This window comes from Neopsephotus bourkii, unplaced genomic scaffold, assembly GCF_033783945.1.
Source record: "Neopsephotus bourkii isolate Nb327-2 ecotype Australia unplaced genomic scaffold, CSIRO-AGI_Nbou_v1 NB_272, whole genome shotgun sequence".
NCBI classification, from domain to species: domain Eukaryota; kingdom Metazoa; phylum Chordata; class Aves; order Psittaciformes; family Psittacidae; genus Neopsephotus; species Neopsephotus bourkii.
In genome coordinates, this window is record NW_026900781.1 from 10,592,319 (window position 1) to 10,606,287 (window position 13,969).

The following is a 13,969-nucleotide window of genomic DNA, read 5'->3' on the forward strand; positions in this document are numbered from 1 at the left end:
GACAATATTTACAAAGCAAATACAGGGCACATCTACGTGGAATCTCTGCATCTATTGCCAATACCCACAGCCAGCTCCTACCGCCCTTCTTCCCTCACTCCAAATAGTATCTTAACTTCATGAATTGTCACAGATGAGGCATTTGGGCAGCTCACCAAATAAGGTACAATATAGAATGGATTTATGTGATAGAAATCTGGTTGAGGGTAAAAATGCTTCAAATGCTCAGAGGACATACCTATCCATTCTGAATCATGACTGTGCAATGACTTTGCTTACAGACCTGCTGCAAATTTGTCTTTATGCAGAGGTTTCCTCTGGTTGCCCCTCAAACTCACATAAAATGTAAAGGCATCTCCCAACATACAGCTACACTGCTTTACAAAAACAAAAAACAAAGGCACCACAACCAAAATGGTGGTATTACTAGATATACCTCCAACATGACCCATGATGAAAATAAACTTCATTGGCCAACTAAACATTTGACATTGGAGAACCTCCTTTTCACTTTCAGGTGAAGACAACCTATCAAAGTTTGCATTTTAACGCTAAATGTGTAAGGGACTTTTTTTTTAATATGGTTAAAATGCAGACATTCAGTATAGTTAGTCTGCTCTATTTTTCAGCATAAAAGTATTTGCAGTGGCATAGAAACAGATCTGTTTCACGTTTAATGTAAGATAATCATATATGATGTTATAATTAGAAAGAAAGAAGAAGAGGTTTAGCAGTAAAATGTCTAGCTTTCAAATGAAGGTCCAGCACTAGTAAAGCCAACTGTGGCTACTTCTGCGCTTGCCATATAACAGATACACAAATATATTGGTTTATGTAATTATCATCTCAGGAGGTAAGACACTAGAAAAGCCAACATACCAGCATTTCCCAAGCTTGCTACTAATTAAATCATATGCACACAGGTTCAATCCAAGGATGATCAAAGTTAATGAAAAAAATTTCCATTTAATTCAATGAGCTGTGGATCAGTTCCAGACAGCTAGCTGCTACTCTGTCCTCTTTCTTCTTTATCAAAAGGACTCCAACAGTGTGAATATGAAGAGAACTCCATGAGTCTACAGACTGTGTATCTCCCCTCAGATTTGAATTTTAAATTAATTATTGACAGTTGACCACATTACATACAATTAGGCAATCTTTTCCATAAAGATATGTTAGAGGCTAATCCAGGTTTTGAAGGAAAACATACTACTATTATTGTTAAATAAACAGCTTCAAGAGATTTCAACTATTTCTTTCACAAACATGTTTATTCTCATTGTAAATACATGTGCCACATTGTTCACCACTGCAGCAATATATTGCCAAATCTGGGCATGGAAAATATCAATCCAACATACTGGAAATAGAGCACTAAATTTATAAGGCTTCCTAACATTAACAGAAAGATAATCTAAAGTCATCTAAAGTCAAAGAAGTGAAGAATGAATGTTCAGATCAAATAACTATCTATTTTTAATTAGATTTGAAAAGCATTATCATTTTTTAACAACTTCAGTAAACTGGACATTACATTTCTGAAACCTATCTGAATATCCTTATTCAATTCTTGATAGCAATGCTTTTTCACATTCTATTTTTCACTAAGTGCTTGTATCAAAAATGAGAATTTAATTTCAGCACCTCAAAACTGGGCTCTCGGTGCAGAACAGATGCTTAGTTGTGTCTCTTTGTAGTCAGGGTTTCAGCAGATGTCCAGCAGCTTTCTTGGGTGCAGTGGGGTTCTGGAGACTGCACATCCCAAATTACAGTTTGATTGTAAGCCCTCTCTATTACGTGACCCGTAAGAAGAATGATTTTAAATGGGGACCTGAGCAACAACAAGCCTTTGAGCAAATTAAACGCGAGATAGTTCATGCAGTGGCCCTTGGACCAGTTTGGACTGGGCCAGATGTAAAAAATGTATTGTACACCGCAGCTGGGGAGAATGGCCCTACCTGGAGCCTCTGGCAGAAAGCTCCAGGAGAGACTCGAGGTCGACCCCTTGGTTTTTGGAGTCGGGGATACAAAGGATCTGAGGCAAGCTATACCCCAACTGAGAAAGAGATACTGGCAGCCTATGAAGGGGTTCGAGCTGCTTCGGAAGTGATTGGCACCGAAGCACAGCTCCTCCTGGCACCCCGGTTGCCCGTGCTAGGCTGGATGTTCAAAGGCAGGGTCTCCTCTACGCATCATGCAACTGATGCTACATGGAGTAAATGGGCTGCACTAATTACACAACGAGCTCGAATAGGAAATCCCAGTCGTCCAGGCATTCTAGAAGTCATCATGGACTGGCCAGAGGGCAAAGATTTTGGAATGTCACCAGAGGAGGAGGTGATGCGTGCTGAAGAGGCCCCACCATATAATCAGCTGTCAGAAAGTGAAAAGCAATATGCCTTGTTTACTGATGGGTCCTGCCGTCTTGTGGGAAAACATCGGAGATGGAAGGCAGCTGTATGGAATCCTCGACGACAAGTTGCACAAACTGCTGAAGGAGAGGGTGAATCGAGTCAGTTTGCTGAGGTGAAAGCCATCCAGCTGGCCCTGGACATTGCTGAACGAGAAAAGTGGCCAGTACTTTATCTCTATACTGACTCATGGATGGTGGCAAATGCCCTGTGGGGGTGGTTGCAGCAATGGAAGCAGAGCAACTGGCAACGCAGAGGTAAACCTATCTGGGCTGCTGCACTGTGGAGCGATATTGCTGCCCGGGTGCAAAACCTGGTGGTGAAGGTACGTCATGTAGATGCCCATGTACCCAAGAGTCGGGCCACTGAGGAACACCAGAACAACCAACAAGTGGATAAAGCTGCTAAGATTGAAGTAGCTCAGATGGACTTAGATTGGCAACATAAAAGTGAATTATTTTTGGCCCGGTGGGCCCATGACACTTCAGGCCATCAGGGCAGAGATGCAACATATAGATGGGCCCGTGATCGAGGGGTGGACTTAACAATGGACACTATTGCCCAGGTTATTCATGAGTGTGAAACATGTGCTGCCATTAAACAAGCCAAACGGTTAAAACCTCTTTGGTATGGAGGACGATGGCTGAAGTATAAATATGGGGAGGCCTGGCAGATTGATTATATCACACTGCCACCAACCCGCCAAGGTAAGCGCCATGTGCTTACCATGGTGGAAGCAACCACCGGATGGCTGGAAACGTACGCTGTGCCCCATGCCACTGCCCGGAACACTATCCTGGGCCTTGAGAAACACATTTTGTGGCGACACGGCACCCCAGAGAGAATTGAGTCAGACAACGGGACTCATTTCCGGAATAACCTTATAGACACTTGGGCCAAAGAGCATGGCATTGAGTGGGTATATCACATCCCCTACCATGCACCAGCCTCTGGGAAAATCGAAAGGTACAATGGGCTGTTAAAAACTACACTGAGAGCAATGGGTGGGGGAACTTTCAAGCATTGGGATACACACTTACCAAAGGCCACCTGGTTGGTCAACACTAGAGGATCTGCCAACAGAGCTGGCCCAGCCCAATCGGAACTTTTACATATTGTAGAGGGGGACAAAGTTCCTGTGGTGCATATGAAGAATTTGCTGGGGAAGACAGTCTGGGTTATTCCTGCTTCAAGTAAAGGCAAACCCACTCGTGGGATTGCTTTTGCTCAGGGACCTGGATACACTTGGTGGGTAATGAGGGATGATGGGGAAGTCCGATGTGTACCTCAAGGGGATTTAATTTTAGGGGAAAACAGCCAATGAACTTAATTGTATGTTGTTGCCTGCTGTGTAATACTTTAATAGCCCATCAACCAGATGTCTTCAGGCCACCAGCGACTAGCCCTGACTTCCCTCCAACCATCATCCCAAGAGAGAGCGAACTTTGACAGAACCAGACAAGTTCTACAGTAAGGGAATGATCAGCATCAGCAGGCAACGACCCAATACTGCACGCGGCCTCTCCTGTTCTGAAAGACTGTTAGAAGAGATGGCGCCTGACATCATGGACCAGATGGAATCAGCAGCTTTATAGGGACTAGTCTTTGCACTAAGATAGAAGTGCACTGAGTTCGGAGTGATGGTATATTGAAAATGTAGGATCTGAGCATGACGTGAATGGTATGGAATAAGGGGTGGATAATGTCCTGGGTTTAGCAGCAGCAGTCATTTTTTCTCCTTCTTGGTAGCTGGTGCAGTGCTGTGTTTTGACTTTCGGGCTCGGAACAAAGCTGATAAGAATGATGTTTTGGTTTGGCCAAGGACTTTGTGAGTCTCATGCTCTGCCAGGGAGGAGGGGAGGCCGGGAGGAAGCAGAGACAGGACACCTGACCCAAACTGACCAAAGAGGTATTCCATACCACAGCACGTCATGCCGAGGGGGGAACTGGGAGGGAGCCGGAAGGAGAGGGGGTCGGCCGGGTCGGACTGGTGGTTCGGCGCGTGGTATTGTACTCCTTTCCTTTGCTGTTTTCTCTTATCATTGTTGTCGTTGGTGGTAGCAGTGGTGATTCGTATTGTACACTAGTTGCTAGACTGTTCTTATCTCAGCCCGTGGGAGTTGCATTCCTTCGATTCTCCTCCCCACCCCTCTGGGAGCGGGGAAAGGGGGCGGCAGCCCCTGGGGAAGGGGGGGGGCGGACTAACGCCTGGCACCACTCACTGGGAGTAAGTGAACAAGCTGTTTGGTTGGGTTAAACCACGACAAGATCAAATAACTATCTATTTTTAATTAGATTTGAAAAGCATTATCATTTTTTAACAACTTCAGTAAACTGGACATTACATTTCTGAAACCTATCTGAATATCCTTATTCAATTCTTGATAACAATGCTTTTTCACATTCTATTTTTCACTAAGTGCTTGTATCAAAAATGAGAATTTAATTTCAGCACCTCAAAACTGGGCTCTCGGTGCAGAACAGATGCTTAGTTGTGTCTCTTTGTAGTCAGGGTTTCAGCAGATGTCCATTCAGAGCAGCTTAAAGGCTCTCATTTGTTTAAAGCAGAGCTGGACACGAGTTGCTGTAAAGTCTTTATTTGGGAATCCAAAATATGCATTGCTGCTATTAGCCATTGTATAATGTCTCAGATCTAATTAGCATTGCATAGCAAACCAAAAATAATCTTTTCTGTTCAAGAATCAAGAATGAAAACTTAAGTTGTTGGCATTCAACTGGAGAAATAGGTTCTATGCCTAAAACTTCACATTTCCTGTATCCAGGGACAGAAGTTTAAATGAAAAATGGTATTCAGACATACTTTCAATTAAACTTGTGCATGCAATGCTGCCTAGTTGGCCACCTTACATGATTGCTCTTTCAAGACTGATTTCAAGCATTCCATGTTGGAAAAGCATTTTCTCTGATCAAACACATCACATCCAAGTTCAAAATGTTTTGTAGGTATAACCAAAGAGATCTACTCTTAGCACCTCCTTCTATTTCATGCTAGAGAACCACATTAAAAAACGATGGAAAGGGAATATCTGTACTACAACTTTTATTACCACATCAGGTCTCCTTTGCTGTAGCTACTCAGAAGCCCTGGACAGCTGTGCCATGCCACTGGGAACACTGTGATCAAGCAGTCGGAGCAGCAGGATTTTATTCCCATGCAGTACAAAAACATCCCTCATGGAGTCCTGAAATCCAGAATTTGAATATGAAATGATCTCCCAGTCTGTTTCCCCCTTCTCACTCAACCCCTGTCCAAGAGTAAAGCAAGAGGTGTCAGAAAATGATGCCTGAAATTCCTAACATCTTCCTTCTGCTTTGCTTTGTCAGAGAAGACTTCTGCAGAGCCACTTTTAGGTATCAAATTTAAAACGATGCTAGCAGGCTTTATTTGACTGGGTCCAGACATTTAAGAAATGGTTCCATACTCTGCTCTTCACTGAGTACAGATATAGCTGCAGGATAATGAGCACCATTCTAGTTTAAGATACAGTGAGTAAAAACTGATTCCTACAACAGGAATCCTATCGATTACCCAGGCCATAATACCACTCTTGAGGAAAAAAACCCCAAACAAAACCCACTTTTCTTCCACTTTAAAACACTGCTGTTGGCTCACTCTTCTAGTAAGGGCCTCTTACCTCTGAAACATGTAAATGGAACCTACAAGTTGTATTAGGATGTAAACTCTATTTACCCCAACACTCTTTTTACGTAATGCAAAAACTGTTATTGATTTGGTACGATTCCCAATCACTGAAGCTCTTTTCTGTTGACTGAGTAAAATAGAAATTCATGACCAGATTTTTTTTATTCTTCCATTTATGTGCTAGTGATTTAGGCTGTTGTGTTCCCTTACTGTTAATGGGGTTTAGAAGCAGAAGAGCCCTTCATGTCTCAATAACTATTAACCCAAAGTCTAAGGTTAGAATTTCAAATATATATTATTTAAAAGCAAACAGAATCTGATTAGAAACTCTTTATCATCATTTACATTTGATGCCAAATCACATGGATTACAAATACAAATAAAATGGGGCAAAAATAAAAAGCATAGGGAAAAGCAGTTTGCCTACACAGACTGCAGTATTGACTGGCACACTGTAAAAAGAAAAGATACAACCCACTACATGAGTTTCTAAATGACACAGTTCATTCCAACCAATTTAATCTACACAAAGTGCCTGATGCACATGAACAGCAGGATTTGCAAACAATACAGACAGCTCTGCCAGCAGGTCTCACACAATCATGGTGTCTGTCTCAATACAGTTGGTCTCACAGTAACACAAAGTTCAGGAGGTAAAACAAAACTGAAGTAAGATTTCCCTGCTAAACATCTGCAGTTTGGTTTTCTTTACGCTGGTCTTTTTAGCAAACTTTTACTATATATACATATTTATTTTGTAAGTACTTTGGTGTTATTTCCTTAATTCCAGTACTAAAATTACCTGTATTTCTTCCTAATCCCACATTACTTTATCAAGCCTGTGTGCTGCCTCATCAGTCTTCCAACACGCTGCTGGGCTTCTAGATTAAAGACTCGCTTTGCTCTTTTAAGAGCAAGTGCACTTAAGAAGACTCACAAGAATTAACTGTCTAGCCAACTTCCATTAGCAAGCTTGAAAATTCTACTTTCCATATTCTACAGTTATGAACATATATGTCTAATCAAGATAGAAACCTTATTTGCAAATATTCTACTTACATTATGAATCATTTTCTGTAACTAAAGAAATGCATTATGTTTAAAGCCTAAGGGTAAGAAAGCACAGACTTTTTCCTTAAAAATACTTCAACTGCAACAAGTAATACTGAATTACAGACAATGCTGCTGAGAAATATTAATGAGAAATTTTATAATAAAATCTCTCAATTTAAAGTTCTGCCTATTCAGATAAATACAAGTCAGATTTTATAATGGATTTTCTTAATCCTGTTCTAACTTCCTGATACAACTGTGCATGGGTTGTGTTAGTTTATGGCATATGTCTGAACACCTCAAGCTTTACAGGGTTCAAGAGGTGCTGACATCTACAGCTTGTTACAAAAGAGCTAGTTCCAAGATATTCTGTAGCAAGCAAAGCAAGGAGATTATGACTTAAAAATACAGGTTTAAATTGCGTCTCTGTCAAATCCTGTTATCACATGATAAAAAAGTTTGAGAGTGTTAGAGTGAAAAGAACAAGACTACTAGCACTAACTTCTTTCTTCATCATTAATGCTAGAAAATACAATATATTTGGGCCCATGTCTTGTAGGATAACAGGCTCCCAAGCATCTTCATGCTTTTTTGTTTAACGCTACCAGGTAACATCTCCTACGAGGCTTGTTAATGCTAATATACTTACTCCAGATAAAGCACAGAACAAAGAACAGAAGAAAACCTTTGTCTGAAAGGCCTTGAGAAAGCCATATACTTTAAAGTCACACTTCCCTCAGAGCAAGCCTCAGTGAAAGAAAGCTTTAACAGAGCTCAGGATACACATATTTCAAACTCTGGAACACAGAAGTATTTCTCCATCCAGTCTTTAGACAACAAAGGCAACATCCCCTCATCTTGCGTTTTGAGCCAAGATATGCACATTGACTGGGTGGAAGAAGCTATACAAGTTAGGAAAAAAAAAAAGAAGACGATAACATGAAGAATCAAATCTTTATTATTTATGAAGAATAAGGTGTTATTATAGCTCAAGGTCACATATGACAAACACTTTGGTTAATGCCATGTTAATTATGTACTGAGAGAATCAAAGACATAATAACTGCCTTTTTTTTTCTTTAAAATAATTTGTAGAATTGCACTTTGCAACATGCGGAAAGTTCCGCAACAGGCCCAGCAGGCTCTGTCACTCAAGGTCTGGAATGACAGCAGTAAGGGATACTGGGGTCAAATGAACTCCTAATATCAGGTGAAGAAATAGGATTTGGTAGAACCTGCAATATCTCTGAAACAGTGTTTATAAAAAAAGTTATGTAAGAAAACAGCACTGGGAACCTAGTAAAAGAAACTAGTATAAGCATGGTTTTCCCACATACTTAGTTCAAGTCTTTACCTATCCAGCATAGTTTATTGTCTGTAGAATAAATATTACATTACGAACATAACCTACCACAAGAAAACTGAAAAAAAAATGGCATTACTGTCTTGACATATACTGGGAGTGGAAGGGTGGGGAATAAGAACCACAGCCTGTGCAGGAAGGGACAGGGCAGAAAGGAAAGCCAAAAAAGAAAGGGCGAGGTGTCAGAAAAAGACAAACTCCTACCATCTTTCTTCTGTTTACCTTTATCAAGTAACATCTCTATCTGTTTAGAACAACTTTCTTCCATGAAAGTTCACAAAGCTAGTGTGCCAACATAGAAAGCAAGTAGCTTTTCTAACTTCAATAACCCTACACAGATCTGATATTTAATTACCTCTTCAGTATCTCATAATTTTACATGTACAATACCATATTTGTCTATTTTAGACTATTACCTCCCCAAGGGAAGAGCTTGGGTAATGCACTATGCAATTTTTCACCCTGAAAGCAAAGTTAAAAAATAAAAAATTTAAAAAGCTATGTTTACAGTCAAAATAAACAAGACAATGAAAAGACTATGCTAATACTCTCAGAAGTAAGAACACTGCCAATGAAGATCTTGAACACTGTGTTGAAAGTCAAATCAATCTTGAAATCATATTAAAAAAATTTAGAAGCACCACAAAATCTCCATAAGGACCCTGATAATCTGCTCTGTTTATCTGTTTTTCTCCATTTTAGATGCAGCACACATACTTCATCAAGAATCATTTCCAAAAAAAGGCAAAAATTATTCTATTATTAAAATCACCTGCATTAAAAAAAAAAAAAAAAAGAAGGAAACAAAGCACGTATAGTGCCTGGGGAAAAAAAAATAATCCCCCAAAACAGAACACAAAAAAAGCAAAACTGATCCTCAGCTACAAAGCATACCTACAAAGCTAGTCACAGAAATTTTAGAACAAGGAGATACTTAATTCAGCATTCCAAACAGATGAACTCTCATTTATTTTCCCAGAACAGTACTTCAAATTGCTTCTTCCCTCATTTCACTTTCCTACTTTTCTGCAGGATTTTAAATCCATTCCTATAGGTGAACTGGCAGTTCAACTTCATATGTCTGTATCCCCACCTAAATCCACCCTCATCCCCCATTTGAGACAAGATACGAAACTTTATGAAGAGACACGGATACACATTGCCTTTAGCTTATTCTGCTTTGGGGTCAGGAACATGACAGACTGAAAGGTTAACAGATGGATCTGTAAGGCTTTAACTGTTGCCTCTCCCAAGAGCTCACTGTCCATTCAGCAGAGCATCCTATCCTGGATTGTACCTTGCATCAATTATAAGTGGTTTGTAAAGTAAGGAGGACCTAATTCTGCCACCTGTTTTTACGCTGAACAGCAATTTATTGTTATTGGTAGTTGGGACAGATTTCAAAGGGATTGTATTAAATATATATATATGTATTAAATAAATATATATATATATATCAGTATAGAATCATAGAATAGTTAGGGTTGGAAAGGACCTTAAGATCATCTCGTTCCAAAACCCTCCTGCTATGGGCAGGGACACCTCCCACTAAACCATATCACCTCTGTCCAACCTGGCCTTGAACACCACCAGAGATGGAGCATTCACAACTTCCTTGGGCATCCCATTCCAGTGCTTCACCACCCTTAAATAACTTCTTCTTTATATCCAATTTAAACTTCCCCTGTTTAAAGATAACAGAATTTGTCCTTCTGAATTTGCACTTCAGAAGACTATAATCTTCTACCTATCTACCAATTATTATTATCTACCTATCTTTATATCTCAGGTCTCATTATTTTCTTTGTATTAGGAGTAAGGAAATGCATGAATTCTATATGGAAAGCAAAGTTATATAGCTAGCATACATAGTATACCTCTCTCAAAGTTGGTGAAGATGAAGGAAGATTTGGTTTTATTATTAACTAAAATGGATAAAGACTGAAAATGTGTTACTAGCTGAAAGGCAGTCACTGACTACCTGACAGTGCTGGTGTCAAAGATTTAGAAAACCACAATTATTTATAATTACTTACCCACAAGCAGAGGTAATCTTTCCTCAGCTCAGCTTTCTTTGGCCATTAGCTTTAGTCAGTGCTTTGTTTCTTCTCTTCAGGGACTGGCTGAAAGACAAATTTTGGCACAGTCACTCCAGATATAAAAAACTTAAATGAAAATAGAAAGTTCTGTCTAGAAGTGTGAAGGCACGTAAGGAAATACTGACAATTCATCTGATCTTACGAACGCACCAGAAGCATGATATATTTAGAAATACGTCCCCAATGCATTATCGTGAATGCCGGCCAGAGTTCTGGATATGTAAAACTGATAGTGATACAAGATGAAAGCTCAAACATGTCAAGGATCATGCAAAATTTGGTGAGGCACTGGAACAGGTTGCCCAAGGAGGTTGTGAATGCTCCATCCTTGGGAGGGTTCAAGTCCAGGTTGGACGAGGCCTAGGGTGATATGGTTTAGAGTGAGGTGTCCCTGCCCATGGCAGGGGGGCTGGAACTTGATGATCTTAAGGTCCTTTCCAACCTAACCATTCTATGATTCTATGAAGATTAAGTTACCTTAAACTCTTCCATTACTACTATTCGCTAATACGGGTATGCTGTTTTCCTCATTTAAATGAAAACATTGCCCCATAGTTTCCCTTCCTCTCCAGAAATACTCTCTTTAGATTTGTTTGCTTCAGCTTCATATTTAAATTGTTGGATTTTTTTTCTGGACCAAATTCCAAGCTACCAGAACCAAGTATCACACACATGCACAGCAACCTAAAAAATGAAAATGCATTACAAGTGGAAAAATCATATTCCCCCTCCACTCATCACACATTCAGAAAACTAAACTTACAATCCACTTAATCCTTGCTGCTTTACACATCCATTGTAAATCACAGTTTTGCTTAACCTTTCCTTTAAAAAAAAAAAAAAGTGTTTCCCACACATCCATGCTCAGAAGTCACACCCTTCCCCAATAAGTCCTTGTCAGCATCTTATACAAAGTGCTTTCCACTTTGATTTCACCTCAGATAACGTTTTCTTACATCAGCTCCACTCTACCTTATACCAATGTCCTACTTCCACTGATACTTTGCTCTAGGAATTGCTTCCAGAAGATAATTACACAACAAGAATTTATAAAAAATTGCTTAGTGAAGTGGATTTTCAGGGAAGGATGTAAGCAATAGCCCATGACGAGTGGAGCTAGCCCCTAGTATCATTTGACATGAGGGCCCATGTCCATAATGGAGGGAGCAGGAGGGGAACTGAAATGCACCCAAACAGCAGGCTGCTTCTGATTTCTCAAACCTGGGATATGGGACTGGGTAACCAGAAAAAGAACCCACAGCACTGTGTTAGCTATGCATGAATCCCCAATGCTGCAGCATGGAGAATATGGGGTGAACAGCATGACCTTTACCACTACAATATTACTGTATGCGTGCTTTTACACATATACATTCACACATGACAAAAAAGTGAATTCAAGAGAAGAAAGAACTCTGCTCTAGCAAGACATCTTAGATGCACTCATCCTCGAACTAGAAAGGTTGGCAGTACCATTTGTAACCAACCTGGCAAATAGGAAATCACAAGTCAGCAATGAAGATACAGGAGTGGCTACAAAGAGATTCTCAGTTGCTCTTAAACACAGTATCACTCCACGTTTTACGGCTATGTTTGCTTTTTAAGCTAAAAATTTCAACATCTATTAAAAAAGGAAGCAGAAAAAATCAAAATAACTAAATAAGGCTACTTGGATGACAGCTATTGAGAAATATGGTAGCACAAATCACAGAGGAGACAGGAATTACACAAAGTGGTGCTCAGGGACTTAAATAAAAGAGCAGGATGAACTTAGGGAAGAGGGTGGCATAGGCTGAGCATCAGAATACAACAGCAAGACACAATATAAAGTAAAATGTCTTTTTCCACACAAAAGAGGAATTTATTTAAGACTAAATTAGATAAAATTTAGTAGTAAGTGCAGCAAAAAAAGCCTTTCTGAATTGATGAGGTCACGGACAGGAAGACTTGATAAACCCTGTCCTTCCCACTCTCATGATTAGGTTTCTTAGTAAGATTTTAGTATAACAATCACATAGCAAAAATACATTCATTTCTTGTTGAATTATTGTCTTGAAAATACCTTGAATTTCAACAGCATTAAGGTTAGAAGCATCATTCACATTTAATGTGACTATTACACACCGAACTTTTAAGCATTATTTGTAACTTTAATCCCCTATTACTTCTCTCTCTTCTGCCTATTGCTGTAACACAAAATTATCCTTTCAGTTTTGGGGTCTTATAGCATTTTTATTTGAGGCATTTCAGAGTCCACTTTGAAATATGTCCATTATCAACATCTTTCACAATCAGTGTGTTATGTATCAACATCGTGTGTCATTGATCCAGAAATTATCCATGACTGCTGAACTGTCCAGCTGCTTAACATGATACATATGTAGCAGCCAGCATGATGGCCATGAAGTCCTCCGGTGTTCCACATGGCTACAAGAAATTAGAAGATTAGAACTGAGTACAACAAGGAAAACAAAATTCAGTGTTTCGCTCAGTTCAATCAATGCCTGCAGCATCAGAGATCATGAACCAGCAAATACTTAGGAGCAGTGCTAAAACAGGTATTCCCCTACTATTTCTGTATTACAACAGAAAACCCACTACTGGTTAGAGAGTTTGATCCCCTATTATTACTATTTCTACAGTCCAAGTTTAAACAATACACAACAATTTGCAATTCCGATTGGAAAGAGATGGGGTAACTCACAAAAAAAAACAACTGACAGAGGAGTTTGCTCCCCCCCTTTTTTTTTTTGCTTCTCTCTGAACTCTGAGGCAGAATTTTCCAAAATGCACAAATAATTTTGGAGCACAGCTGAATCTGAAACACGTGAATTTCTCCTCCTGCTTAAAAATATTCTTCGCTATAGGACAACCAAATAAATACTTTTTTTTTTTTTTTAAAGCAGAGTTATTCAAGGCCTCCTTTTCATACTATGAAAGTCTTACTTCCTATAGAACATTGTTAAATTATAGTTTGTTACATTTGCGACTGAAGTCCACAAGTTTTCTTTATTTATAGTCCTTATTTTAAAGGTCCTATTCTACACTATGTAGGATCTCACTGTGCACAAGACTGTCCATCAATACCTAAAGAGCAGAAAAGACAACAGAAAAACCACACCACAGCAGAAGGGAAAAGTTAGTATGCTTTCACAAAGTAAAAAAACAATAGTTAGAAGAGATAATACTATCACAACAATCAATTATCATCCTGACCCCCAAAGAAAAATAATGAACATGAACAGCAGAGTACCAGGAAAGCACACATGCCATCTTAGTGTTAAGTGCCACATCATAAAGCTGAAATAGTGTACTACAAGGAACAATTCAACAGCATACGACAAAACATCCAATATGTATTGGAGAATGTAACAGCTGT

At 39.5% G+C, this 13,969-nt stretch overlaps 1 protein-coding gene across 7 annotated transcripts in view; it reads right to left on the reverse strand.

Annotated features, from left to right (window-relative positions):
* The window catches only part of FARS2 (phenylalanyl-tRNA synthetase 2, mitochondrial), a 244,160-nt gene that overhangs the window by 227,266 nt on the left and 2,925 nt on the right, over positions 1 to 13,969 (reverse strand). For 6 of the 7 annotated variants that reach the window (XM_061346574.1, XM_061346573.1, XM_061346567.1 and 3 more), the window contains exon 2: positions 10,528 to 10,614. The gene's annotated coding sequence lies outside the window, so the exon portion shown is untranslated. Of the gene's footprint in view, positions 1 to 10,527; positions 10,615 to 11,353; positions 11,378 to 13,969 lie in introns of those variants that run through there. The other variant, XM_061346568.1, reaches the window with a different exon arrangement.